Source organism: Lepidochelys kempii, chromosome 9 (genome assembly GCF_965140265.1).
Source record: "Lepidochelys kempii isolate rLepKem1 chromosome 9, rLepKem1.hap2, whole genome shotgun sequence".
NCBI classification, from domain to species: domain Eukaryota; kingdom Metazoa; phylum Chordata; order Testudines; family Cheloniidae; genus Lepidochelys; species Lepidochelys kempii.
Window position 1 is genome coordinate 62,613,826 of NC_133264.1, and position 27,810 is coordinate 62,641,635.

The 27,810-nt window shown below is 43.6% G+C and overlaps 1 protein-coding gene across 2 annotated transcripts in view; it reads left to right on the plus strand.

Annotated features, from left to right (window-relative positions):
- The first annotated feature begins 2,363 nt into the window (after positions 1-2,363).
- Positions 2,364-27,810, plus strand: part of LOC140917577 (H(+)/Cl(-) exchange transporter 5) — a 93,236-nt gene continuing 67,789 nt past the window's right edge. The window contains exon 1 of one of the 2 annotated variants that reach the window (XM_073360704.1): positions 2,364-2,574. The gene's annotated coding sequence lies outside the window, so the exon portion shown is untranslated. The remainder of the gene's footprint in view (positions 2,575-27,810) is intronic. The other variant, XM_073360705.1, reaches the window with a different exon arrangement.

The window sequence follows — 27,810 nt, forward strand, 5'->3', positions numbered from 1 at the left end:
TTGGGGTTCCCCACACGCTGTTCTCCTGATACCCCTCAAACTCAAACTGTAGCCCACCCTGCTATCCAGCCCTGAGCTTCTCCCCTGACCCACAGCTCTGCCAGTGCACCTCAGTCCTGACCTGATGCATCTCCTGCTATTCCAAGAACACGTTTGGTCTTCCAGGACAAATCTTCAAAAGGCAACACCCGATGCAGAGCACACAATGGCTGATCACTCTGTGAACAGTCCCAGTACTTGAAGAATTTCACATCTGGCAAATGCTTTAGGATGTCAGAAATATGAAAGGTAATTCTGTTCTATTCTGTGGGACAAACAAGACCATTTGGAACCTTCCATTGGATCAGTATATAAATTTTAATGCGTATATCAATATTTTGCTCTTCTCTAGCATCTTTCCTACAGGCATCTCAGAACACTGTACATGCATTAATGAATTTACACCCACTCCCTCTTGGGTATTATAATCCCCATTTAACAGATTGGGAAACTGAGGCACAGAATGGCTACCCACATTCTTATAGCAAGCCAGAGTTTGGGATGGAATCTAGCTTTCATGACTCCTAGGCCTGTGCCTTAAACATAAGATCATCCTTCTTCCATTTAAATTTTCTGGCCCAAACTAAGCAGTGTGATCTAGTGAATAAGGCACTAGACAGGTGGACACAAGTAGAGCCTGACAAAATTTTTGCACTGTAACTTTTCTCGCGTGAAAATAGCATATTTGGTGCCACCAAAACATTTAGCAAATTTGGGTCAATTTCACCAAATTGTTTCATTTAAAAATTAAAAAAAGCTCCTAATACAAAAAGCTCCATGAAATCAGTGTTTCATTTTGACACTTTCAAAATGAAATGTTTTGATTTTTTTTAATTTGAGATGACTTTTTGTTGCAAAATTTCCTTTACTTTTATTCTTTGTAATATGAAAACATGCTCAAAATGGAAATGAAATGTTTTCTTTCACCCCAAGCAAATTTTTTAGCTTTTTGATATGCCAAATACTTTGAAAAAGATGGTTTTCAAGTTTGACCCATTTCCCCCCCAATTTTTTGAAATTGCTAGTAAACCAAAAAATCTATTATTTGCCCAGCTGTAGTCAGGGCACCTAAGCATGCAGGCCAGAGCCATAAGCTGCTTCTAGCTGGGCAAAGGAAGCCCAGATAGAGGGTCCACAGAGAAGGCATAGGATGGGAACTGTGAGAATATGTGCAAATTTATATTATTATAGTGACACCTAGAGGCCTCCTCTGAGATCAGGGCCCCATTGTGCTGGGTGCTTGCACGTAGTACTAGACAGTCCTTGCCCGCAACAGCTTGCTGCCAGAGACAGTAACATCTGCAGTGGGGCTTAGGTCTACCTAACTACTGTCCACGGAGTATGAATAGTTGCCTGACAAGTTGTGACAGGTGTTGGTCTGGCACACCTGCTCACTGTGTAATGAGCATGGCAGGGCAGTGCACCAAGCATGCAAAGGAGGATGGGTGGCAGTGAATCTCAGAGGCCTGGTGAGTAGTTATTACAATGCCAGAGCACTCTGAGTGATGTAAAGAAACTCTGAGACAGTTCAGGTGTCTGGGAAGAAGCTCTGGAGACAGTGGGACTTCTCTGGAAACGGGTGAATGCGTAAGTGCTGGAACTAGCGGTGCTGGGGTGCTGCCGCACCCTCTGCTTGAAGTAGTTTCCATTATATACAGGGTACATAGTTTATAGTTTGGTTCATTGGCTCTCAGAACCCCCACTCTACAAATTGTTGCAGCACCCCTGGGTGTATGGTCTCTACCTCTGACAGAGTGACTGATTTTTAACCATTCCAGGGCAGGGTGAGGCTGGGGATATATGGACAAGTGGGACTGTGGGCGAGCTGTACAGTGTCTCATTTAAGCTGGAGACGGATCCATGCTGCATCAGCAGAATGCAGATGCTGGGGGGGTGAGAATCTGGATTTGGCTCTCTATAAAGCTAGAATCCAGCTGTGAAATTTGGCAGAGATGTGGCTTCCACCCATCCCACCCTGTGCTAGGCCTGATGAGAGACAGTTTGGGCCCTGAGAGCTCATGTAAGCTGCTCCTCCTGCCATTTCACTTTATTTACACACGTTATGTTTGGGGAGCACCCTGAGCTCGGGCCCCAGTACAATTATCCCCCCTTTGCCTGTGCCTATAACACCCACAAACTCCTGTCCGCCTAACCCTCTCTACCCCATGATTGAGGAGAGGATGGGATGAGGGATCAGACGCTGATTCCTCTGCTATACACCAGGCAGGCTGCAGAAGTTGCCTGAGCATGGTGCCTCCCTGCCAACACCAAAGATGGCGGAACAGCGGCTTCACGGGGCGCACTGCTGCTGCGCCAGCGCGCCTCCCTTCCCCAGCCGGGAGCTGGCGGCAGCGCGCTGGTTTCCTGAGAAGGGAAGGTGGGTGGTAGCGCCCGGGATGGAAGCGCCTGCGACGGTCACTTGAGCCGCTTCCCACCCCCGCCGCGAATGGAGTCTCCCTCCTGCAGGTACCGCGCTGCGGGGAGCCGGGCGGCCCGCTGAGACACGCCTTCCCGGGGCCGCTGGCCCCCCGAGAGGTGAGCGCCCCGCTGCGCCCGGCCTCCGAGCAGCCCCCGGGGAGACCCCCAGCCGGCCGCTGGCCCGGGCAGGGTGCTGGGCATTGCGGAAAGGAAGGGGAGGGGCCCCGGGGCAGGCGATTGCGGGCGGGCGGGCGGGGGGAAGCTGGCGGGGCCCCGGGGCAGGCGATTGCGGGCGGGGGGAAGCTGGCGGGGCCCCGGGGCAGGCGATTGCGGGCGGGGGGAAGCTGGAGGGGCCCCGGGGCAGGCGATTGCGGGCGGGGGGAAGCTGGCGGGGCCCCGGGGCAGGCGATTGCGGGCGGGGGGAAGCTGGCGGGGCCCCGGGGCAGGCGATTGCGGGCGGGGGGAAGCTGGCGGGGCCCCGGGGCAGGCGATTGCGGGCGGGGGGAAGCTGGCGGGGCCCCGGGGCAGGCGATTGCGGGCGGGGGGAAGCTGGAGGGGGTCTGAGGTATTGGAGACCCCCTTCCCCTCTGGCCAGTGCCGCCTCTTCAGTGACCGTGCTGGCATGCGGGGTGTCAGCGGTGCAGGTTCCCTTCTCCCTAGCAGAGGGCAGCAGGGTCCAGGCGTGTGCTGGGCAGGTTAGGCGGCAGTACGCTCTTCGAGCTGCGCGTTATCTTGAAGCTAGCCAAATCCCTCTGCAGATGCTGTCTCAGCAGCGAGCCCCTGTCCCTGATAAACGGCCCAGGTCGATCACCTGGTATCGTGTCCTTCCAGATGTGTCACAGAGCTGGACTGGGATCTTCAGTGGTGCTTTGTGCAGGGGGGTGGCTTAGGCTGCTGCAGGTGGGGTGCTTGGGGCAAAAGCAGAGTGGCCTGTTGAAAATTGTCTTGTCACATGGTGCTGGCTGTTTATTTGGCACCCTTTCATGAACAGCTATGGATGCATCACTCCCCTGATGTTCTTTTCCAGTGTAAGCAGCCATTGTAGTTGCCACAGGGTTGTCATGGGATCACATATGGGCAAGTAGGTTGTTTAGCAGACCAGCTACCTGCTTATTCACAATCATATTGGCAATCCCTTAAAGTGGTCCCCATCACTGAAAAGTTTGGGGCCCATTTGCTTTATACATACTTTGAAGTCCTCTTAAAAAATATAAGACCTGCAGCAGCTTTCTGGTTTGCCTGGGCATAGGGAACATTTTGCATTTACAGTTCAGACTCCATATAGTGTGTCAGAAAGGGTGTGGCTCTTGTGTGAATTCTTACAGGAACCAAGTAACTGCTTCTAGGATGGAAAGTTTTAGCTGTAAATGGGACTCTGGGGTCTTGTGATAGGTTCCTAAGTTCCTTGGTCAGGTGTTGAGCAAAGCGGCAAAAAGGTCATTTATGAAACCTTTTTTCATTTATCTCAAGGTGTAATATAGTATCTTTCATTTAACATATGCCTAGACCTATATCGTAGGGATATGTACTGCCTGCTCTTGTAATAACTGTGTGCTTGCTATATGAAACTGATCAGCAGTAGTGAACATCCTTGTGAAATTCATGGATACTTTGCCTCACCGTGTTCTCAGGACACACAAAGCTCAGTTTGTGGTGGGCTGTACTTTAAAAAAAAAAAAAAATTAGGTCAGGGAGACAGTTATGAATGTTGTTGTGGTGGAGAGCTTTACCAAATAGGAAACACTGCAAAACCTTCCTAAAGGTAGTCAGACTCATTTAATCTCCTCTGGAAGCTCATTTCACAACTGAATCCCTTCAGCTGAGTTCTTTGTCCCCAGCTGCCTCAAGATGCTTTCAAGGCTTTGTGGTCTGCAACTATCTGGTTCATGTATGGAACTGTGGTCTCTAACAGGGTCCCAATACATTAATTTCTTTGAAGGTTAGCACTGAGGCTGTAGACTAGCATCAGAGGCAGGGTGGGAGCCCTGTGGAGGCACTGAGGCACAGGCTTGAGGTGTTTACAGCCTAAATCCTGGAGAAGGCTGACAGCTGCAATTTGCACGAGCTTGAGCCTTCACACTGTTTTCATGTTCAGATTCAGATGTGGTGAATTGCAATAATTCAATTTAGAGATGACACATACGTAGCTGTGACTGGTTCCTCATCTGGAAGGAAAGGGCAGAGTTTGCTAGCAAACTAAAAGAACGTTTTCGTCACTTATGCTGCCTGGTTGTCCAACTTTTGTAAAAGAAGAACTCTAAACCAGTGATATGCTTCAGCAAGTCTTTGGTAATCAATAGCTGCAACTCTGAAAACTCAGGGGTTCAACATCTAGTAGTGATGCTTGCACTTGGAAGTGCTGTGAACTGGTATTTGCAAGTGCTGCTGCTACATCAAAGAAGCGTGGTTTGCTAATACAAGTGAAAGCATCACTACTACTTCCACGTGCAACTATCACCAAGGGACAGCTCTTATAGCCTCTGGCAAATCGTTCATGGAATTTAAGTGGAGTTATACTTTAAGCACTGTGGTATTGGATCCGGAGTGAGTTTGAAGTACAGTGTGTTGAGATTCAATTAAGATTTATTGAGAGCTAAATATGTAGCCACATTTTTTGTTCTCATTTTGACAAGGTAGATTTGCTTGTACGGTAAGCAAAGGTTATTAGTTTACACTGAATGTAAATTAGTTTATAAATATAATGAAGATGCAGTGATGTTTAACAATAGCTTGTTTAACAATGTTTCTTTCAAAACAATGTGATGAATTTGTAACCTAGACACAAGTTACATTCATCTATGCATCTTTAACTCCAGGAAAATAAAACAACCAGTCAGTGTAATTAGGTAACCGAGAGGCAGTGGTAGAGAAGTCTACCATATTCCTTGGTGCTTAGAACAATGATAGCAATACAGCAGGAGATCCTGGGTTTTGTATGAAACATTGGAAACAGCCTTTCAATTGATGCTTCTTTTTAAAGCAATCCAATTTCCTTATTTTTCTGCACCCCGAAGAGTGTGTAAGTCTTCTGCAGAGGTGGCATTATCAGAGGAAACTGAAGTGACTTAGGTAAGGAATATCATAAAGACTTTACGTTTATGTATGGCTGGCAGCAGAATGTACTCTTATTGCTATGAAAATGCAATTTGAGCCGTTAAACCCTTCATGGGTTTACAAATGAGTTTCTAAGTCACACTTTTCCTTTGCAGTTAAATATTTCACCATTTGCCTCTCCTGGGCTGTGGGATGACAGATTGTAGCAAGAAAGGATTTAAAACTTTCTCCTTTTAGCTTCTTGTCTAAGCATTGGCTTCACAATAAGTGGTGTGAAAATTGAATATTTCCTTTCCTTCACCCCCAGACAAGTATGTAAAGTTATTGTAGAACTTTAGGTAGTGAAGCTGTTTCTAGGCCAGGCTTTATTTAGGGACTGAGGTCTAATAAAGACTTCATCGTACATAACAGAGTGAAGAGCTAAGTTTAAACTAAACAATAATATGTTGACTCATCAGTTAAAGTTTTGACAGAGCTTCCCTTAAAAGATTTTTTTAAACACATACACTCCTCTTTGGGACAGGTCACTTTCTGTATACAAATTCTCACATTCAGTCTTTTCCCAGAAGAAATTTTGTTAAAAAAAAAAAAGGGAGGTGGGGTGAGAAAATCTGGATTTGTGCTGGAAATGGCCCACCTTGATTGTCATACACATTGTAAAGAGAGTGGTCACTTTGGATGGGCTATTACCAGCAGGAGAGTGAGTTTGTGTGTGGGGGAGAGGAGGGTGAGAAAACCTGGATTTGTGCTGGAAATGGCCCACCTTGATTATCATACACATTGTAAGGAGAGTGATCACTTTAGATAAGCTATTACCAGCAGGAGAGTGGGGTGGGAGGAGGTATTGTTTCATGGTCTCTGTGTATATAATGTCTTCTGCAGTTTCCACAGTATGCATCCGATGAAGTGAGCTGTAGCTCACGAAAGCTTATGCTCAAATAAATTGGTTAGTCTCTAAGGCGCCACAAGTCCTCCTTTTCTTTTTGCAAATACAGACTAACACGGCTGTTACTCTGAAACCTGTTAAAAGTTGGTCAATCAGATCAGGAGCCTGTTATGGGACTTTGAATAAGTATATGTTGTATTCTATAAGTTTAAAAACCTCTTGTCCTCTGATAATTCAGGCTGCTTGATATCAACACTTCACACTTGTTTTATGCACTTTACCACAATTGGAACTAACAAACAGGATATTTTTTGCCCTGTTGAAATATGAACCGTTTTAATTTATTACAAGTTGACTTTTCTATAGTCTCCACATTTTAAATTTCAGTTGGAAGCCTGGCAAATATCACCCACTTAGGGCTTATCTACATGGTGGGGGAGTGCATACTATGGGGTGTGATTTCTAAAGCACACTAACCTTTTTACATAGACCAATTAATAGACCTTTCTGGTGGGCATTACAGGTTCCCTAGTGCACTTTCACATAGCGCTGTTTGAAATGCATCCGATGAAGTGAGCTGTAGCTCATGAAAACTTATGCTCAAATAAATTGGTTAGTCTCTAAGGTGCCACAAGTACTGCTTTTCTTTTTGCGAATACAGACTAACACGGCTGTTACTCTGAAACTTGTGCTATGTGAAAGTGCACTCTGGAACCTATAGTGCACACCAGAATGGTCTACGTGAACCAATTAGAATCATAGAATATCAGGATTGGAAGGGACCTCAGGAGGTCATCTAGTCCAAGCCCCTGCTCAAAGCAGTCCAACCCCCTGCTCAAAGCAGGACCAATCCCCATCCCAGCCAGGGCTTTATCAAGCCTGACCTTGAAAACTTCGAAGGAAAGAGATTCCACCACCTCCCTAGGTAACCCATTCCAGTGCTTCACCACCCTCCTAGTGAAAAAGTTTTTCCTAATATTCAACCTAAACCTCCCCCACTGCAACTTGAGACCATTACTCCTTGTTCTGTCGTCTGGTACCACTGAGAACAGTCTAGATCCATCCTCTTTGGAACCCCCTTTCAGGTAGTTGAAAGCAGCTATCAAATCCCCCCTCATTCTTCTCTTCTGCAGACTAAACAATCCCAGTTCCCTCAACCTCTCCTCATAAGTCATGTGCTCCAGCACCCTAATCATTTTTGTTGCCCTCCGCTGGACATTTTCCAATTTTTCCACATCCTTCTTGTAGTGTGGGGCCCAAAACTGGACACAGTACTCCAGATGAGGCCTCAACAATGTCGAATAGAGGGGAATGATCACGTCCCTCGATCTGCTGGCAGTGCCCCTATTTATACAGCTCAAAATGCTGTTAGTCTTCTTGGCAGTAAGGGCACACTGTTAACTCATATCCAGCTTATTGTCCACTGTAACCCCTAGGTCCTTTTCTGCAGAACTGCTGCCTACCCATTCGGTCCCTAGTCTTTAGCGGTGCATGGGATTCTTCCGTCCTAAGTACAGGACTCTGCACCTGTCCTTGTTGAACTTCATCAGATTTCTTTTGGCCCAATCCTCTAATTTGTCTAGGTCCATCTATATCCTATCGCTACCCTCCAGCGTATTTACCACTCCTCCTAGTTTAGTGTCATCTGCAAACTTGCTGAGGGTGCAGTTCATGCCATCTTCCAGATCATTAATGAAGATATTGAACAAAACCGGCCCCAGGACCAACCTGTGGGGCTCTCCGCTTGATATCGGCTGCCAACTAGACATTTAATAATTAACAGGCAAAATGTCAGTATGCTTTAGAATTCACACCTTTGCAGTGCATACCCCCCACAGAGGAATTACCCCATTGTATAGCCTGACTCTTAATCTCAGTGTTAAGTGTCAGTACCTCTACATGATGAAATATTTTTCAAAATATAAACTAATCGTTAGGTTTGGACCATAAACCTGACGGTGATTTTTTTCCCCCTCTCCCAGAGAATATACATGATTAATCTTGCTTATTTTTCCTAAAATAAAATCAATCACCTCCAGAACTGTGGTTTCAGTGTCAGAATCTTCACTGCCCTACCTGGGGAAAAATGGTGACCAAATTGCTTAAGGGAAAAACATAGCATCATAGTATTCCCTGAATACCAGGACAAGCAGCTGTCTTTTGAGCTACTGCCACACTGTGTTGTCATCTCTCCTGCCCCACATTGTGCATCATGTCTGACTTGGAGGGGCCATATGTGGGGATGACCTTACCAGCAATGTAGCAAATTTTGATGTAGAGTCTTGGCCTAAGGCTGGTTCCTGAGTGATATCAAGTCATTCACAAAGATGATCAACCAGCCTTCAAAAGGTAATGATTTTCACTTACTGACTTGGGTTGTATTTCATGTAGTGACCTAGAGGTGATAGACTTTGTATCCCATAACTAGGGCTTTTGTTTTTCAGGGTATATTTAATTTTGTGGGGCAAGGGTGGTTATTTTTAGCAATTTTTGAGTTCTAGGTAGATGTCCAAAACTTTGGTGGTTTTTTTTTTTTGTGGGGGGTGGGCTTTCTCTTTGTATATTCTGTAATGAGTAACTGCTTTAATTTGCCTGATTGCTCTTTAATGTAGTTCTGTTTCATCATCAGGGTCTGTGTGGAACAGTTAATATGCAAAATGTTGGTGCAGTTCAGAAATCACACCCCATAGTGCGCATTACTGTCGGTGTAGGCAAGCCCTCAGATACAAGTAACCATTTCTGATGTTTTTCCTGGCATTTATTAGATAAATGTCAGTTTCTTTTTTTGTATTGTGGGTCTTTTATTGGTGTTACCGGTTAAAACCAAAAAGCAGATGCCTTACCCAAAACCCATCCCTGAAGCTGTTCAGTTTCCCTTGTTCTCTTCTAAGCAAGTTCACTTTTATTTTTATGCTACACTGATAGCATAAGAATGAAAGGAGAATTCACTGAACCTGTGGAGGGGAATCTGAAGCAAATGAAGTGTGGTAAATGCCCCCCTTTTAACACATTAACTCTTCAGTATAAATGTTCCAGGTGAACACTGGCTATCAGACTAGAAAACTTGGAGTAACAATTAGATCAAACAGCCCCCTGTAATGTGGACTTTCAGAGTAAACATACATCTGATCCTGCACTACAAATCAGTGTCAGAGTGCATCTCAGCAGCAGAGAAGAACATTCTGTTCTCAGTTTCTCTGATCCTGTTGGATGTGCAATAATGGTAGTGCTGGTGGTCTTGTAAGATCAGCTGTCTGAAGAGAAAATCCCTCTGAAAAGGGAGCACGTAGGTTTACTTAGCAATATTTGGGGTATGGGTGAGTAAGGTTCACCCATTAAACTTTGGATATTGTCACTGTCTCATTAAAGGCTATAACACTTCTTACATGGCAGACTGACTAATCTCAAAGCACATAATTCAAGTCTCTCAAGTTTACTTCTGTTGCAAGCACTCAGGGACAAAATTCAAATGCCCTGGGACCAAGTACCAAAAAATCAGGGATAATCTCTTGTGTGGGGACTGGGGACACTCTAAAAGCCCTTAAGTGTGCTTATTTAAGGAGGTCGTTTTAAAAGGAAGTGAAACTGATACTGTATTTTGTGCTGTTGAAGTTCCTATCTTTAAAACCTTCCTTAATGTGATGTTGACCCAAGAATTATTTTTGCAAGATCAGGGACTTTCCTGACATCTCTTTTTAGCGAACAGTAAATTACAATTGTAATTTAATATGTGAAGTAGAAAATCATATTTCTTGGATTTTATCAGGACTGTTGCTATATCAAATGAATAAAGCATTTCACCTAATACTCTAATGCAAAATATGATCACCAAGCTGTGCTCCAAAATTGTAATACAGGTAGCACCTACAATACAGTTGATTGTCTGTCTATTCTTTTGTATAGCTCCCAATGTCCAAGGAAAAGCAGGGAATAGATATCAACAGGGAATCTTAATGTACCCAGTGTGGTGATGCACTATTTTGGAACCCAGAAAACTATCTTTTAAGAGGGCTATAAAGAAATTGGCCCATCTGTAAATACCAGGCCAGGTTTCTAATTACACAATTTTCCACTGAGTTTTCTCTTTGTAGTTTATTTGTGTTTCTGTACGTAACTTATTGTCTGTAACAGCATCATATGTCTTCACCTACATATGGAAGAAATGCTTGTGGGTATAACAGAGGTTTCAGAGTTTTCCTGAGTCTGCACACAGCTCCGGTGCTGCTGCTCATCATAGATTTGCCAAGTAGAGTGAAATTAACAAAACTCCAGTCTATTTTACTGTTACTTCTCAGAACCTTTTTGGCAGAAGTGAAACATCCTGCTGATTCTGGTTCTCTTTGAGAAACCTCTGAGCAACAGCATCAGAAGGAGGTGCTGGAATTATTCACAGTAGAAAGAGGACCCAAAACCAGACTAGGATGGGGTAGCGTAGCAGAGACCTCTTTTCCTCCCACTTTCATCCTTGCAGCAACCATTCTTTGCAGATGAGACGGCTTTATCTGTAACTGGCCCATGCCTGAAACGTTCACCTGGAAGTTATTAGAATCACCACAAATCTCACCACCTTTTGAAATATAAACTGTATATCTTTGACCTTACCGTCACAAAGTAGCAAAATAAACTGATCTGGGAGTAGAGGATGAAGAGTAGACTGATCCTTTTGTTTACTGACGGAATGTGTACATGCATTTAGGTGAGAGTGGTAGAAATTTGTGGCTAGGACCTTCCCTTCAAAGTGGGTAGGGGCTCTTGGTGGGGTGAAAGAGGCACAAAGCTCTTTCTCCTTTTCAGTACTGAAAGAGGGGTGAAACTTCAATCTGATAAATGTCTACTAGCTAGATGCTGCAACAGCTCCCAAGCAGATCTCGGGTTATCTCTGCACTAGAATTCCCAGCAGCTGTTGTCAAGGTGCCTTACCTCACTGTAGCATGCCCTTTCCCTAATCTTCTGTATCTGCATTTGGGCTAGTAGGTCCTTTTTCTAGGAAGTGCCTGGCAAATTTTTCAAGCCATGGTTATAACATTGTCCTGCACTATTGCCGGGTAGGTTGGGCATAAAATTACTGTGCTTTCTGTGGCCACTTAACTTAGTGAAGTGAGCACTAAAAGTAAAGTTTACGTATCTTCTGTTTGTAAATAAATGTAATAAATATTCTTATTGCTTGAACAATAGTTGAGTTAAAAAATAATCACTATATCTTAGCCACCACATCACACTCATGATGAATTGCTTATCCACTGTGACCCTAAGTCCACTTCATAACCTCAGCTTTCCAAAATACTCTCCACTAAGTGTGACCTATGTTCCTGGCTTCTAGCTGTACAATGTACATCTGGATGTGTTAAAACATGGTGTTCAGAAGAGTCCAGTTTTCCAAGCAATTTTGATTGCTCCGTAGAACTGTATCACTTGCAAACTTCAGCAGCAATGATTTTGTAGTTTTATTTCCAGATAATTGATAGAGCTGGAATAGCACTGAACCAAGAACAGTTCTCTGGGCAGCTTTAATAATAAAAACACTTACTGGGTGATGTAATTGTAAATGGGGAATTTTTCCCCCCATACCACTGAGTGGTGTGCTTATTTCCTATAACAAAAAGTAGTGGAATTAAAAAAGTTAGTAAACGACCATTGTCTCTCCATTACCAAACTTGATTTCTATTGTCTCATATTGGAAGTACTACTTGTAGCAAGTTATTGGGAGGTTGTACTTCACTGTCATGCTGGGTTTTTCCTTACATAACAGCGTTGGTTATTCCTTCTATTAAAATAGAAGTTATTTTGCTAACTCAACTGCATTTCAAAACCAGAGTCATTACATTTTTGGCTCAAATTATGAGGCAGTGTTTTTGATCTAAATAAATACCTTGAGTAATTCCCTAGCCTCACTCTCCCTGATTCAGATTTGATTCAGTTTTATTGATTTGTGCAAAAAATAAGGTTGTGTATAGCTAAGGGGCAAGGCTGCAGCCCTGGTATTTCAGAAAGTGGTACTGCTTTCTGGTAGTATAGCTATAATACTGACATGTCACTGGCTTTGATCTTTGCTAGCATTTTCAGCTGTGAGGCACTCCTGCAGTTGTTGCATTGGAACCTACAATTAGGAAATTGGGTCTCTCTCTTACTGGATAAACAGTTGCTGTTCATGTACATACAACTTGTTTAAATACAATGAATGGAATGCATTTATTTGCAAGATTTAAAGATGGGGAGGAGGGTCTAAAACATTGGTTGATCAGATTGCATAACTGAAAAGATTTTTTTTGTTAAACACTTGGTAGCTAACCTTTCATTTACTGGGCTGACAGTTGAGGTTAAGGACTCCAGGAGCTTGATGTCAGATGGGTCATCGCCTTTGTCTGGCTTTTCCATTGTTGTACCTGAAGTGTTAGCAGTGGGCATCACCCAAGGGGCATAGTTGAAATACCGATACCTAGTCAATATTCCTTACTTCAGATACAGAAATGATACATGCATACAAATTGGATAATCACATTCAGTAAATTATAACCTTTTCAATGATATTTTACAAGACCTCGCTTGCATAAAGTACATCTGTTATGTCATATTCATATCATAAGCATATTTTCTTAAAGAATAAGGAGTGAAACATCACAACATACCGTATTCAGGCTGTAGAACAGGGATACAATTAATATGCGTAACTTAATATATACACATCCCATATACCCAGCTGCCCCTCTACCGAGCCATTACTATTTGGGCAGCTTCTTGCGGGTGTCTTGGAAGAAGTGAGTCTTGAAGGAATGGGTAAAGTAAATTCTAACTTTTCATTTAAAAATCCATCTTTGCAAGAGGCTGTGTTCTCTCGTTATGCTTTTCTTTGTATGTATTCAGTCTGGAATGCAAGCAAAAGTTTTATAGCAGCTGATGTTACCATCAGGCTGGTTTTAAAACTAATCCAGCTGGTTTCTTTCTCCTTCAAAACCACCAATAAACCAGGTGCCAGACTACAGCAGAAGCCAAACTTTTTAGCTCCAGCTAGCAGTCTTGCTTATTCCCAAACATCATATGCCAAACCACCCACTCTCCTTAATACCTCTTTGTAATCTCCTGTTTTGCATTCAGCAATGTCTGAGATGTGGGTCAATGTATGGGAGTGTGACGGAGACAGCAAGAATTTATATTTGCAAGGTCAGAGTGGCAGTACATTGGATTAAGTAGTAACAGGCCACTGGTAGAGTAGAAGGTGACACCTTTGGGGACAGACTTATCAACAGTTGGTAGTTAGATTTCAGTGTCTAATGGCAAGTCTTGGGATGGGATACACAAAGTGTGTATAATAAGTATTTTGCATCATGCTCTTAATTATTCACATTTGAAATGTTGATTGGCACACCTTTCATAATGCAGAGTGGGTTCATATGCACAGCTATTGCAACTGTGCTTCTAAAGTACTACAAATCCTGGTTTTGGAAGATTAGATTTTGAATGTCTCTCCTGAGGATGGGACTACAGGCGGTTTTTCAATTTCTCAAATGTAGTTTGGAAAGTGATCAAAGACAAAACAGATGAGGCAGTTCCTAGAAAGACCCCTGTGAGTATACTTCTTGATACAAACTAATCACAATAAGGTAAACTTGGGCATTTGGCATGTAAGGTTAATACAGGGAATTGGAAATCTCATAATCTGTTTTACTCAAATATATTATGGGCCCATTATTGTCACGGTGCAGAAGTTTGTACAGTTCTTAAACAGTTCTGTAGGCAAACCTCTTACAAGTGTCAAACAGAACTAAAACAAATTAAGATCTTAAGCATTAATACTACTCAGTGTTTGCTGTAGTGGGGTTGGCAGTACCTAAACACCATCAATCATCGCAAGTAATTTGAGATTTTTCTTTGAAATGTCTGGTTTGATTTTGAACACCTGGTTATTTGTGACATTGGGGTGTGTGTGTGGAAACAGAAGGGTCTTAATGATCTTCATAGCTTCTTGCCTTCCACCCTTAAACCTTCAAAGATCCATATCAGTGGTGGGTAACCTGCAGCCCATCAGGGTAATCTGATTGCGGGCCGCGAGACATTTTGCTGACGTTGACTGTCTGCAGGCATGGCCCCCCGCAGCTCCCAGTGGCTGTGGTTCACCGTTCCTGGCCAATGGGAGCTGTGGGAAGCGGCGGCCAGCACGTCCCTGCAGTCAACGTCAGCAAAATGTCTCATGGCCCACAATCAGATTACCTGATGGACCACATGCGGCCCATGGGCTCCATATAGCAGCCTCTGGTCTTCTGACCAAGGACTGGATGCCTCTGTATTTGGCTTTAGGGAGGGAGGTGTACTAAAGAGCAAGATGAAGCAATGCCTTCCTTTCTTCCCCAAGGCTTCCACAGCATTTCTGCTTTTAATACTTTGTATCCTTGTTCTATAGAGCTTACTTTGTCAGTGCCAGAAGTCCAGTTTTAGAAGCCAATTGACAAGATTTAATTCACTTGCACAAGAGTGGCACAGTATTTCCATTGCAGTCAAAAGAAGGGTGCCATCGATTGCACCCACATACTATAGCGATGGGAGCCATTTGGGGTACGTCTACACTGCAGTGGAGAGCGAGATTCCCAGCCTGGGTAGCACTCATGCTAGCTTAGCTTGAGCTAGTGCGCTAAAAATAGTCATGTTGATGTTGCCATCTGGGCAGCTGCTGGGGCTCTGAAGTCCACCTGACTGAGTCTCCACCAGAGCTGCAATGTCCACACTGCTATGTTTAGCATGCTAGCTGGAGCCCTGCTTGTGCAGGTCTATGTACCTGGACTGAGAGGCTCACTCCCTGCTGCAGTGTAAAGATACCCTTACATACCTAGATCTACACCTGGGTGGTTGGAAATAGGCAACTTCCTGTATTGCTACATTTGAAGGGTTTTATTCAGTCCATGTTCCTTGATTCAGGTTCTTACTACAGCTGTGTTTAGTCCAGTTTTCTCTTTATTGGTTTCTTAAGCTTTAGTAGCAAGCTCTTTAAGAGAAGTAAGCATAGTAAATGAATCACATGCAGTGTTCACAGCTTAGTCCTATGGTGCGAAAAATGGGCAAGTCTTTTCTGGATTAATGCAGCGCTTTGGGCAGTTTCAGGCAGCCTAGAACTGCATCCAGAAATACCTGTTTACAGTAGATTTCAGATGAGGTGAGACTGTTGGTGGGATCAATAGATCAATAGGCTTTTCTGTGACAGAAAAGGGTGAGAATGTGATGTTGAAGGGAAAATCCTGTTTTGTTTGTGTTTTTGTTTGTGTTTTTGTTTTGTTTTGAAACAGCATTATGGTCTGTGTAGTGCTTTTTAGTCAAAAAGGACTGTTCCCCACCCCACCCCACTGAGCCTGCATTTAAACTGGACATAATTCAGTGAGGAACAACAGATAAGGATTACCATAGCGCAGCAGTGAAACATTATGAAATGTGATTTCTACTGAGTATGCATCTTATTGATCCCCTTTTAAGATTTGGAATTACTTTTAATACAGTGGAACCACATTTATCCAATTTAATTGGGACTGGGGTCAAATCAAAATGATTAAAAATCTGGATGATCTGGAGAATGGGCAAAGAGCTTCAGCCCTGGGTGGTGGGGCTCGGGCTGCCTGCCCTAGGCAGCAAGGGCTCAGGGTTCAGCTGAAACTGGAGCTCTGCTGTCCAGGGCTGTCTGCCGGAGCCCTGGTTCGGTTAATATGGAGAGCTGGATAATGGAGGCTGTGATGGTATGGACCCCTTGGGAAGTCACCTGATGTACTGAGATACCACTGAGTCTATCTGTTCTGCCTGTGATGACCCCGTTTAACCTGTCTTGCTGAGCCAGGCTCTTGAAACCTCCTCTAACACAGTGGTTTTCAAACTGAGGGTGGCGACCCAGTGCTGGGTCGCGGAATGGAAGGCACTGGGTCGTAGCGGCTCTGGTCAGCGCCACCAACTGGGTCGTTAAAAGTGCCATGGACGGTGCTGCACAGCTAAGACAGGCTAGTTCCTACGTGTTCCAGCACCGTGTTGCACCCCAGAAGCAGCCAGCAGCAGGTCTGGCTCCTAGGTGGGGGGATCACGCGGCTCCTCATGCTGCTCCCACCCTGAGCACCAGCTCCGCACTCCCATTGGCTGGTTCAGATTGTGCATCTAAAAATCTATGCAAGGCTTTTTTTAGAGATGTGATTTTTATAATCTTCAGCAACATACTAATAAAATATTTTTAAAGCAAATTTTAAACTAAGGTCCTGTAGACTAACATGTTCTGAGTAAATATTACAGTAATGCACTCCTGTTTTTGTCACTAAAGTCAGAAACTGATGGTATATACCTAGGGGTTGGCAAATGCCTGTGAAATGGCTTCATTACCGCTTGAATGGCTCTTTAACAGTTTCAATCTTATGCTAATAGGTCTGGCAGGCTAGAAGGCTTTTTCACTTTTAAAAAGAAAAGGAGTTCTTGTGGCACCTTAGAGACTAACAAATTTATTAGAGCATAAGCTTTCGTGAGCTTCAGCTCACTTCATCGGATGCATACGGAGGAAGATATAGTGGGGAGATTTTATATACACAGAGAACATGAAACAATGTTACTAGATTCCCTCCAGAGGAAGACTCACTAGGCTGTAGCAGCTAGCTGTGGGAGCCTGCAGGAAGGGTCAGAACAGGGATAGGAAGAGGCGGTAGGGTGGACGCTAAGACGCCAGGTACCCCAAATTTTTGGGTGCCCTATGCAGCCGTGTATGCCTAAGGATGGCCCTGCCTGTGGGTGAGAGCTGCGCATTTCTGGGGTGCAGCGCATTCCACGGTGCCAGGACAGACTGGAAGCCTGACTCTGCACCCCGGCTGCACTGCTGACCAGAAGCTGCCAGAGGTAAGCTCGCATTCTAACCCCATGCCCCAAACGCCTACCTCATCCCTGAGCCCCACTCAAATCCAGAGCCCCCTTCTGCACCCCAAACCCCTCATCCCTGGCCCCACCCCGGAGCCTGTACCCCCCAGCCCAGAGCCCCCCCATAACCTCTCATTCCTGGCCCCAGCCCACACCCCAAACTCCTCGTCCCCAGCTCCATTGGGTCACGGGTATCAACAATTTTCTTCAACTGGGTCGCCAGAAAAAAAGTTTGAAAACCACTCCCTAACAAAGTGGTTCCCAAACTAGGGGCACCGCTTGTTCAGGGAAAGCCCCTGGCAGGCCGGGCCGGTTTGTTTACCTGCCGTGTCCGCAGGTTCGGCTGTGGTTCGTTTTTCTCGGCCAATGGGGGCTGCGGGAAGTGGCATGGGCCACTAGCCGCCTTTCCCGCATCCCCCACTGGCCTGAAGCGGTGAACTGCAGCCAGTGGGAGGTGCGATCGGCTGAACCTGCGGATGCGGCAGGTAAACAAACCGTCCCGGCCTGCCAGGGGCTTTCCTTGAACAAGTGATGCCCCTAGTTTGGGAACCACTGCTCTAACACACACACACAGGCAGGGCCACACCCAGCTGCAGATCAGCTCTGGGAGGACTCAGTTTAAGGGACTTGCTCCAGCACTCAGGTGTCCACCTCCCTTGGAGTATAGACCCAAAGAGATATTATATTCACCTCTTTCCTCAGTGTGGAAGAGGGTATGCACAATTTCTTACTCCCCCACAGTTAGAAATCACATAAACTGGGTTATGTCATAAACCAGAAATAAATTTATTAACTATAACAGGTGTATTTTAAGTAGTTAAGGAGGTAGCAGCCAGAACAAAGCAGATTACTAAGAAAATAAAACAGAGCATGCAAACTAAGTTTAATACACGAAAACAACTGGTTACATGTGAGTTCTCACCCTAAATATGGTTCTAATAATCTTTTTCACAGGCCAGATGCCCTTCCAGTCTGGGCCCAGTTTTTTCCCCTCCTGTTCAGTCTTAGCTGTTTCCAGTAGTCATCTTGGATGGGGGTAGCAGGAGAGAGCTGATGACCTGGATTACCTCAGTCCCCACCTTAAATAGGATTTGCATAAGGCAGGAGTCCTTTGTTTCCTAGTTTGATCCCTCTTCCCTTACAGTGGAAAGTTACAAGAAGTCCCAGGTAATGTTTTAGTATCAGGTGACAAGACCACCTGATTCTGTAAGGCCCTTGTAGCCGTTCTTCACAGGCTGACCCACATGTTGACAGGAAGACTAAGGGCACGTCTTCACTGGCAACGTTAAGCGCTGCCGTGGTGTAAAGCGTGGCTTGTGTAGTTGTGGCATAGTGCTGGGAGAGAGCTCTCCCAGCCTGCTAAAAAACCCACTTCCACGAGGCAAATAGCTCCCAGCGCTGGTGCACTGTCTAGACTGGCACTTCGTAACGCTGAAACTTGCAGTGCTTGGGGGTGTTTTTTCACACCCCTGAACGAGAAAGTAGCAGCGCTGTAAAGCGCCAGTGTAGAGAAGCCCTGAGCTCTTTTACAATCCATTGTCCTTGTGGATGGGCCATCCACCCTGTCTGGCTTTTCCATTGTGGTACCTGAAGTGTTAGCAATGGGCATCACCCAAAGTAGCATAGTTGAAAAACAGATACATAGTCAATATTCCTAATTTCAGGTACAGAAATGATACGTGCATACAAACAGGATAATCGCATTCAGTAAATCATAACCTTTCCAGTGATCTCACATGAGCCATCTTGCATAAAGTATATCTCGGTTATGTCCTATTCATATCATAAGCATATTTTCATAAAGAATATGGAATGACATGTCATACCTCTCCTCTGAGATTACTGCCAGAGGGTTGGTCACTGACCAATACAGAGGCAGTAGGCCTAAAATCCCTTTTTGGCTTTGGATATACAACCTCCAAGTGTTACCAAACATTGTAATGTCATTCACAGGTGTTCTTGCAAAGTTCTGGGTATCTGTTCCCAGGGTGCCAGAAAACATTGTGGTGCTTAGCATTGTGTACATAATGTAGATGTCACTATCTTTTAAAGTGTAGGTGTCTTGGCATTTAGCTACAATGTCATGAAGTGGTGTGCCTCAGTTTCCCCTTCCCACAGCATTCTAGATTGGTTATGCTTTCTCTGCTCTGCCAAGCTTTAAGGATTTTCTTGTTACCGCTCCTAAACTATACCAAAGATTTTTCCAAAAATCATGCATGTTACCACTAGTATCAAATTCTTTGTCTTAACCCACAGTGTGTGTAGTAAGAGACATAAAGTTACCAGCAAATTCATGACAGAGAGGCACTTTGAATCATGATTAGACCCATTAAATTGACATCCTCTGCATCAATTGCAGCAGCATCAGTCTCCCAGTAGTGAAGACAAGCCCTTAGTCTCTTACTGCACTATACCCCTGCCCCTTCCTCGCTGCTCCCTTACCGTAGCATGCCCTTCCATTTCTGGTCTGCTGAGCCACTGTCCTCTTCTCATTCAAATTCCTCTTAGAACTCTCTTCTTGTCCTGTAATAATGGTTAAGGATGGTTCGTGGGCACAGATGAAACAGACATGCTTCCTAGGGGTACCCAGGGTTATGAGGCACTATGCTACTCCCTGCCCTTAGCATGAGGCATCCTTGTCTGTGCCTGCTGGGGTCACTTCCCAACTCCAGTGGCTACAGGCAATGCAAGCCCGCCCCGCCAGACCTCACAGGCCCTGCTGTCATTCTACAGGTGAACGATAGGCACACTCTGACCCTTAGGTCCTCCTTCCATCCTTTGTTTCCAAACTAGGAAACAAAGGACTCCCGCCTTACGCAAATGCCAAACCCCTGCTCACTGGACAGTTGCAGTATTCGTGGAGCCACCACTTCCAAAGAAGCGGAATACCCCAGTTGACCCGTTTCATCTCAGAGCACTGCTCTGCCAAACTCATAGCGCTTAGATTGACTTAGTGTGAAATCAGAAGTTTATTTAACAAATTACAGAGATTCAAGTAGCTGCAAGTACACATATTGGAAACAAATGATTACATATAAAATAAAATCATAACATACATTCCTGAGCCTACACTAATTAACAAGATACTCTCATGTCTAATACTCTCAAAATCCCTGCAGCACTTTACAGCCAGGCAGGTTGCGAACCCTTCTTTCATGAGAGAAGCATGCTGTTACTTTGCCTCCTAGGTGAAGTATTCAGTCTGTTTGCACTCCAAGATCTGCCAGACCATTTTGCAATTTCTCAATACACATCTGGCTCAGTATCAAATAGACATACAGTGTGAGGTGTATAATACACCATACCCAAATGGACAGACAAGGAGATGGGTGTCCATTACCTTCTGCTCAAAAGGAACATCTCTGAGGTATGTCACCTCCTGGTGACCTGTCCTAACTTCAGGATCTTAAGAGCATAATTTTCAGTATAGACACAAAACTCCTTAAATATTGTCTATACAGACATTTCACAGTGATTATGGTGACCAGTGGGCTACTGGCTGTTCGCAGAGACCTCCCGTGCCATCCTTTGAATTATTATGCAGCTGTCCAACCCAGAGGATTCATGTACGACCATATGCATCCCCTGTGCCATTTCCCAGTTGGCATCAAGGGGTCCCTGGGTCACAGTCTAGACATGTTAAGCCAAGTGAATGACTCAAAAGACATACAGCGGGCACAGCATGACAGACTGCAGTACGGGTTTCTCTAGGCACATGGAGGTGCATAACTGGATGTGTGTAAAGAAGAGAGCTTGGTTAGAGGATAAAACAGGCACATCTAAGTAACCTGAAAAGTATAATTGGTACAAGTGAATGAAGAGAGGATGATATCTATGTACTAGAATACAGAAAGTCGGTCTCAGATACCTGGTCTGGGATAACAGGTGGTGGAGAATGTGTGCTTTAAGGGTGTAAGATGTAGACTGGTCAGATTGCAGAGTTTAAAACTGTGTTACCTTTACAGCACGTTTTGTTTTAATCGTCTCACTATTCTTAATCTCGTTTGCATACAAAGTGTTCTTTCCCATAATATATGCTCTGGTGAGGGCCGGAGACCTCTGGTTGCATGGGAAACCCCTAATGTCTGTGGGCAAGAACAGTGTTTATGATGTGCTCTGGAAGTAACCTATTTGTGAGGAGGCAGTGCAGAGCTGAATGTTTTAATTTTGTGGGAGAAAAGTATCTTCTACCATGAAATCCGCTGGTTTGCTGAAGGTGTGACTGATCTGACGTATTTCGGGATGCCTTTAGCAAACCAAGTAGTCCCAAATGGATTTCAGAGTGAGGAAAATATTTTAATTAGGACTGTCAATTGCCGTTAACTCACGCAATTAACTCAAAAAATTAGTTGTGATTAAAAAAATTTATCACAATTAATCGTACTGTAAACAATAGAATACCAATGGAAATTTATTAAATATTTTTGAATGTTTTTCTACATTTTCAAATATATCAATTTCAGTTACATCACAGAATACAAAGTGTACAGTGCTCACTTAATTATTTTTTATTACAAATATTTTCACTGTTAAAATGATAAAAAGAAATAGTATTTTTCAGTTCACCTCATACAAGTACTGTTGTGCAATCTCTTTATCATGAAAGTGCAATTTACAAATGTAATTTTTGTTTTGTTACATAACTGCACTCAAAACAAAGTAAAACTTTAGAGCATACAAGTCCACTCAGTCCTACTTCTTGTTCAGCCAATCGCAAAGAGAAACAAGTTTGTTTACATTTACGGGAGGTAATGCTGCCCACTTCTTATTTACAGTGTTACCGGAAAGTGAGAACAGGCGTTCGCATGACACTGTTTTAGCTGGCATCCCAAGATATTTACATGCCAGTTGCCCTAAAGATTCATATGCCTCTTCGTGCTTCGGTCATCATTCCAGAGGACATGCTTCCATGCTGATGACGCTCATTAAATAACACGTTAATTAAATTTGTGACTGAACTTCTTGGGGGAGAATTGTATGTCTCCTGCTCTGTTTTACCATCATTCTGCCATATATTTCATGTTATAGTAGTCTCGGCTGATGACCCAGCGCATGTTGTTTGTTTTAAGAGCATGTTCACTGCAGATTTCACAAAACGCAAGAAGATACCAATGTGAAATTTCTAAAGATAGCTACAGCACTTGACCCAAGATTTAAGAATCTGAAGTGCCTTCCAAAAATCTAAGAGGGACAAGGTGTAGAGCATGCTTTCAGAAGTCTTAAAAGACTTCAACACTCCAATGCGGAAACTACAGAACACTAACCACCGAAAAAGAAAATCAACCTTCTGCAGGTAGCATCTGATTCAGATTCTGAAAATGAACGTGAGTTGGATGGTTATCGAGCAGAACCCGTCATCAGCATGGACTATGTCCTCTGGAATGGTGGTTGAATGGAATGGTCCTCTGGAATGGTGGTTGAAGCATTAAGGGACATAATCTTTAGCGCATCTGACATGTAAATATCTTGCGGCGCCGGCTACAACTGTGCCATGCAAATGTCTATGCTCACTTTCAGGTGATGCTGTAAACAAGAGGCAGGCAGCATTATCTTCTGCAAATGTAAACAAAACTGTTTGTCTGAGCGATTGGCTGAACAAGAAATAGGACTGAGTGGACTTGCAGGCTCTAAAGTTTGACTTTGTAGAAAACATCCAAAAATTTAAATAAATGGTATTCTATTATTATTTAATAGCATGATTAATTGCGATAAACTTTTTTAATCGCTTGACATCCCTAATTTTAATGTTATTTTTTGCAGAGAACACTCCCAGAGCCTGGTTAGTTAGCAACTTTCAGCAAAAATCTGTATTTAATTTTCATTTCACCTTGGCAGTTTCCCTTAAAATAGTTAGTCACCCCATCCGTGTGAGAGAAATTCTATTAATACTCACTGGTTCTTGCCAACCATCTGGAAATCTCCCCCTTCAACGATATTTCTAATTGCAAAGGAACAAATTGGAATTCAGCACCCGGTTCCTATTGACAATTCTATGGGAATTGGATGCCTAATTTCCCTTTGTGCCTTTGAAAATCTCTCTTAAATTCTCTCCCAGTCCATATTGCATTAACAAGTGCTTGCTGACTGCAAGCCAAAGGGCATGTTTACAGTCTTCTAAGGGTTAAAAGGCCTCATTGAGCCTGCTGTATATGTTGTCTGTGATAATTATGAATTTCAAAATATGCTGGTCATGTGAAGAATCCAGAGGATGATCTTAATGGTTATTTTACTGGAGCAGATAGTTCACCCAGAGCTAGATAAATACATAAAATGATTTGCCTACAGGCTGATATTTTGTACGAAATTAAGACCAGGTGGTATTTTATGGTACTGACCTAAACTTCTAAGATATTCATGGAAGTCCTGGCAACTCTCAGCTCCAGCAGGCCAAGTGTACCTGCCCCTTTCCACTGCCAACAGAATAATTTAATGCAGCAAATTTAATGCAACCAACTTAATGCAACATTTAAGATATTTAATTATGCAACCGTAAGCCAGGTAATGCAAAAGTTAAGGTTCCTGCAGCAGTTAACTCTGTCTCGTTGCACTTCCAGTATATTTTGTGGTATACTTCTTTACTAACCGGAAGAGAGTCAGAATCGCATCTGAACAGAGAAATATACATGTGCAATACATCTGAGTTAACATGGCTGTAGTAGCTTTGCATTTCTTGACTTTAAAGCTTTGACTATGGAATCATAATTATTTTAATTTCCTTGTTTTTGAAGAGGGAAAAATGTTGTCTCTTAGGCTTGCAAGTCATCCTTCATCTTTGGGGCACGGACCCTAACATATAACTTTTTACAGTTTACGGTACAATGGAGCTCCATCCCAATCCTGATTGGAGTTCATGGGAGATGCTGTAAAACAAATATTCAAGTAGTAATCTTCAACCTTTGCTGCTCCTAGTGCTTGGCTGGAAACAGTTCTCTTCAAGACTGAATTTGGAAAGCAGCAGCATGTCAATTTACAGTGCAGTGATGTATTTTGGAAATGGGAAACCTTCTATAACTACAGGTTTCAGAGTAACAGCCGTGTTAGTCTGTATTCGCAAAAAGAAAAGGAGTACTTGTGGCACCTTAGAGACTAACCAATTTATTAGAGCATAAGCTTTCGTGAGCTACAGCTCACTTCATCAGATGCATATCGTGGAAACTGCAGCAGACTTTATATATACAGAGAGAATATGAACCAATACCTCCTCCCACCCCGCTGTCCTGCTGGTAATAGCTTATCTAAAGTGATCATCAGGTGGGCCATTTCCAGCACAAATCCAGGTTTTCTCACCCTCCACCCCCCCACACAAATTCACTCTCCTGCTGGTGATAGCCCATCCAAAGTGACAACTCTTTACACAATGTGCATGACAATCAAGTTGGGCTATTTCCTGCACAAATCCAGGTTTTCTCACATCCCCCCCACCCCCATACACACACAAACTCACTCTCCTGCTGGTCACTTTGGATGGGCTATCACCAGCAGGAGAGTGAATTTGTGTGTGGGGGGGTGGAGGGTGAGAAAACCTGGATTTGTGCTGGAAATGGCCCACCTGATGATCACTTTAGATAAGCTATTACCAGCAGGACAGCGGGGTGGGAGGAGGTATTGGTTCATATTCTCTCTGTATATATAAAGTCTGCTGCAGTTTCCACGATATGCATCTGATGAAGTGAGCTGTAGCTCACGAAAGCTTATGCTCTAATAAATTGGTTAGTCTCTAAGGTGCCACAAGTACTCCTTTTCTTCTATAACTAGAATCCCAAGGTTCTTTAAATTTAAGAAGAGGTTTTTTAAAAGTATGTTTATTTAAACATACATAGTGAACCTTGAAACCTGAACCCTGAAGCTTAGATTTCAACAGAGCTAATAAAAATACTTAAAGGGCATTTTCAGACAGCAGTAAACCTGAAAAAAAATAACTTGTATTGAAAGCGTACTTGACCAATATTGTTTTTCTTAGTTTTTGCTGCTTGAAGACTGTTCAGTTTTAAGAGTTTCCTCTCCTGCATCCCAAGATTCCTTCTATTTATAGAAAACCCATCATCACCTGTTTATAATCTCAGTATGCTGTGATAGACATTATTGTGACAAACCCCTGCTGGGACGTCAGAGTTGAATGTATCAAGTGAAACTGGGTTGTGGAGGAGGGAGTAAGCTTTGATTTTAAAATGCACGTTGCTATGATAATTAGTGAACCTGGTAGTGGTTTTATGGTAAAATGGAATGAATATTTTTGAGCAATTAAATAAAACAGGAACATTTTTATTCTCGTTGATTTATTTCATAGTGACTCATCTGTTTAATGCAATACACAGGAGTGGCATGTTAATTTCAGTTCGGGCCAAATTGACTGCAGAGTTGCAAACTCCTGAAATTTAGTTGTCATAGACACACTGATATAACCTTAGCTGTTCAACCTTGACTACAGCGTCATTGTTGTGGAGCCGTGATACTTTCACAAGGTGCCATTCTGATAGAGAAAGCAACTTACTTCCAAGAAATATTATCTTGGTCTGTAGGGTTCTCTTGGTTCCTTGAGCTCTTCTACTAGGGCATTTAAGTAATGCATCCACTAGTGCAATTTCAGTTCAGAGCTACTTTAATAAACTTTGCCTTCAGAAGTAGAAAGAGGCAATTTTGAGACCTTCTTCCAAGACTTTGATGTTGTAAAGATGAATAAGTTTGTCTCTGATCTTGTCTTAGTATATCAATGCTGATGCAATTATTTTAATGCAAAATGACTTCTTTTTTTTTCTGGCATGTGAACTGGAGGGAAATAACCAGTCTTCAGAAACTATTACTCCTTTTGCATAGGAGTTAAATGAACAGCAGGATAAATTCAAGGAAATATGGTCTCATCTTCCCTGGAAACTTGATAAACAAACTACTAATCTTGCTGTATTGTGGAGTTTTGAGGTATCATTGGTAAAGTTGTTTCAAAACTGTTAGCTTCTTCTGCATGTGAACATTATAAACAGTCGTAGTGATTGTCAGGAGTGACGTTCATGATTGTTATCACTGCCTCCGTGGGGGAGAGAGGCTATTGGTTGTGTCCTTTAGAATGGAAATTTCATTACAAACAAGAGGATTTAGCCAGAAAAATACAAAAACTATCAAGGCTTGTAAAAATTTGTTTCAGATTAAAGTATTTGGCAGCCAGATACTCCATTAGAATCATTTTTGGAATTGTCCAGCAAACTGGATTTTTTATTTTATTTTATTTTTATTTTTTTTTTGCATGTCATTAGCAGCCTAGAAAGTGGGTTTGAAGTGGGAGTAAAAGCATTTAGACATGGGAGACAGATATTGTCAGTGTAGCAATGAAGTTGTAGGGCCAGGAAAGAGTTGAGTGGGATGATGCCCCAGACTGATTACATTTTTTTTTTTTGGTTTGGCAGACTTATTCAGTTTCAGCCATACACATTTTCTAGCTCCAGCCACCTACTTCCTGGCCTAGCTTAAAAAAATAGTTAGTTTTTATATATATATCATTCTCATAAGAGACCAGAGTCTCTTATGTTACTTAGCTTTGTCGGCTGGGAACAAAGTAATCAGTGTCTTCCTTCCAAAAACGCCCACAAAACTGAGTTGCTCTGGCCTCACAAGATTGGCTAATTCACTCTAGATCAGGTGCCAGATCTTAAGGTCTTCAGTGTATGTTGCGTGTGGGAGAAGTATTTTCAGTTTGGGTGGTGGGTGGAAGGAAGCTATGTGGGAGAGTCTGCTGTGGTCACCTCGGGACTGTCTTAGGGGCCATTGTCTTTCAGTGCCTGCTTTCAGTGTATTTTTCAGCTTGATGAGGAATGCCATTCACATCCTATCCGTCTGTGCTGATGACATTCAGTTCATGGAAAATAATCTGTTAATTTTTTGCTGTGACCCAATTTGAGCAGCGTAGGTGCCTGCCCGTCACTGAAGACAAAAAGTTGATGTCTTCAAATGGAGAGTGTGACTACGAGTAACAGCTCTGAAAAACACTTGAGAAATCTCATTGATTTCTACCGTGTTTGACTGTAGAGGAGGAGGAGCCAGTTCATCAGTCCACATTGCTGGAACCAGGTCACAAGAATTATATTTTGGCTGCCTGGGGCTATTGGACAAGAGAACCTCCCCTAGGCGGTGAGGAATGCTCCAGGTCAGGAGTGGCCAACCTGTGGCTCCGGAGCCACATGTGGCTCTTTGTAGAGGCACCGACTCCAGGGCTGGAGCTAGAGGCACCAACTTTCCAATGTGCCAGGGGTGCTCACTGCTCAACCCCTGGCTCTGCCACAGGCCCTGCCCCCACTCCACCCCTCCCCATCCCCTCCCCTGAGCCTGCCGTGCCCTATTTTCTCCCTCCTCCAGAGCCTCCTACACACCATGAAACAGCTGATCAGGAGGTGTGGGGAGGTAGGGGAGGCATGGGGCTGCCGGTGCAGTGCGTGGGAGGCGTGGTGAGGGAGCTGATGGGTGGGGCTGCTGATGTATTACTGCGGCTCTTTGGCAATGTACATTGGTAAATTCTGGCTCCTTCTCAGGCTCAGGTTGGTCACCCCGGCTCCAGGTGAATGTTT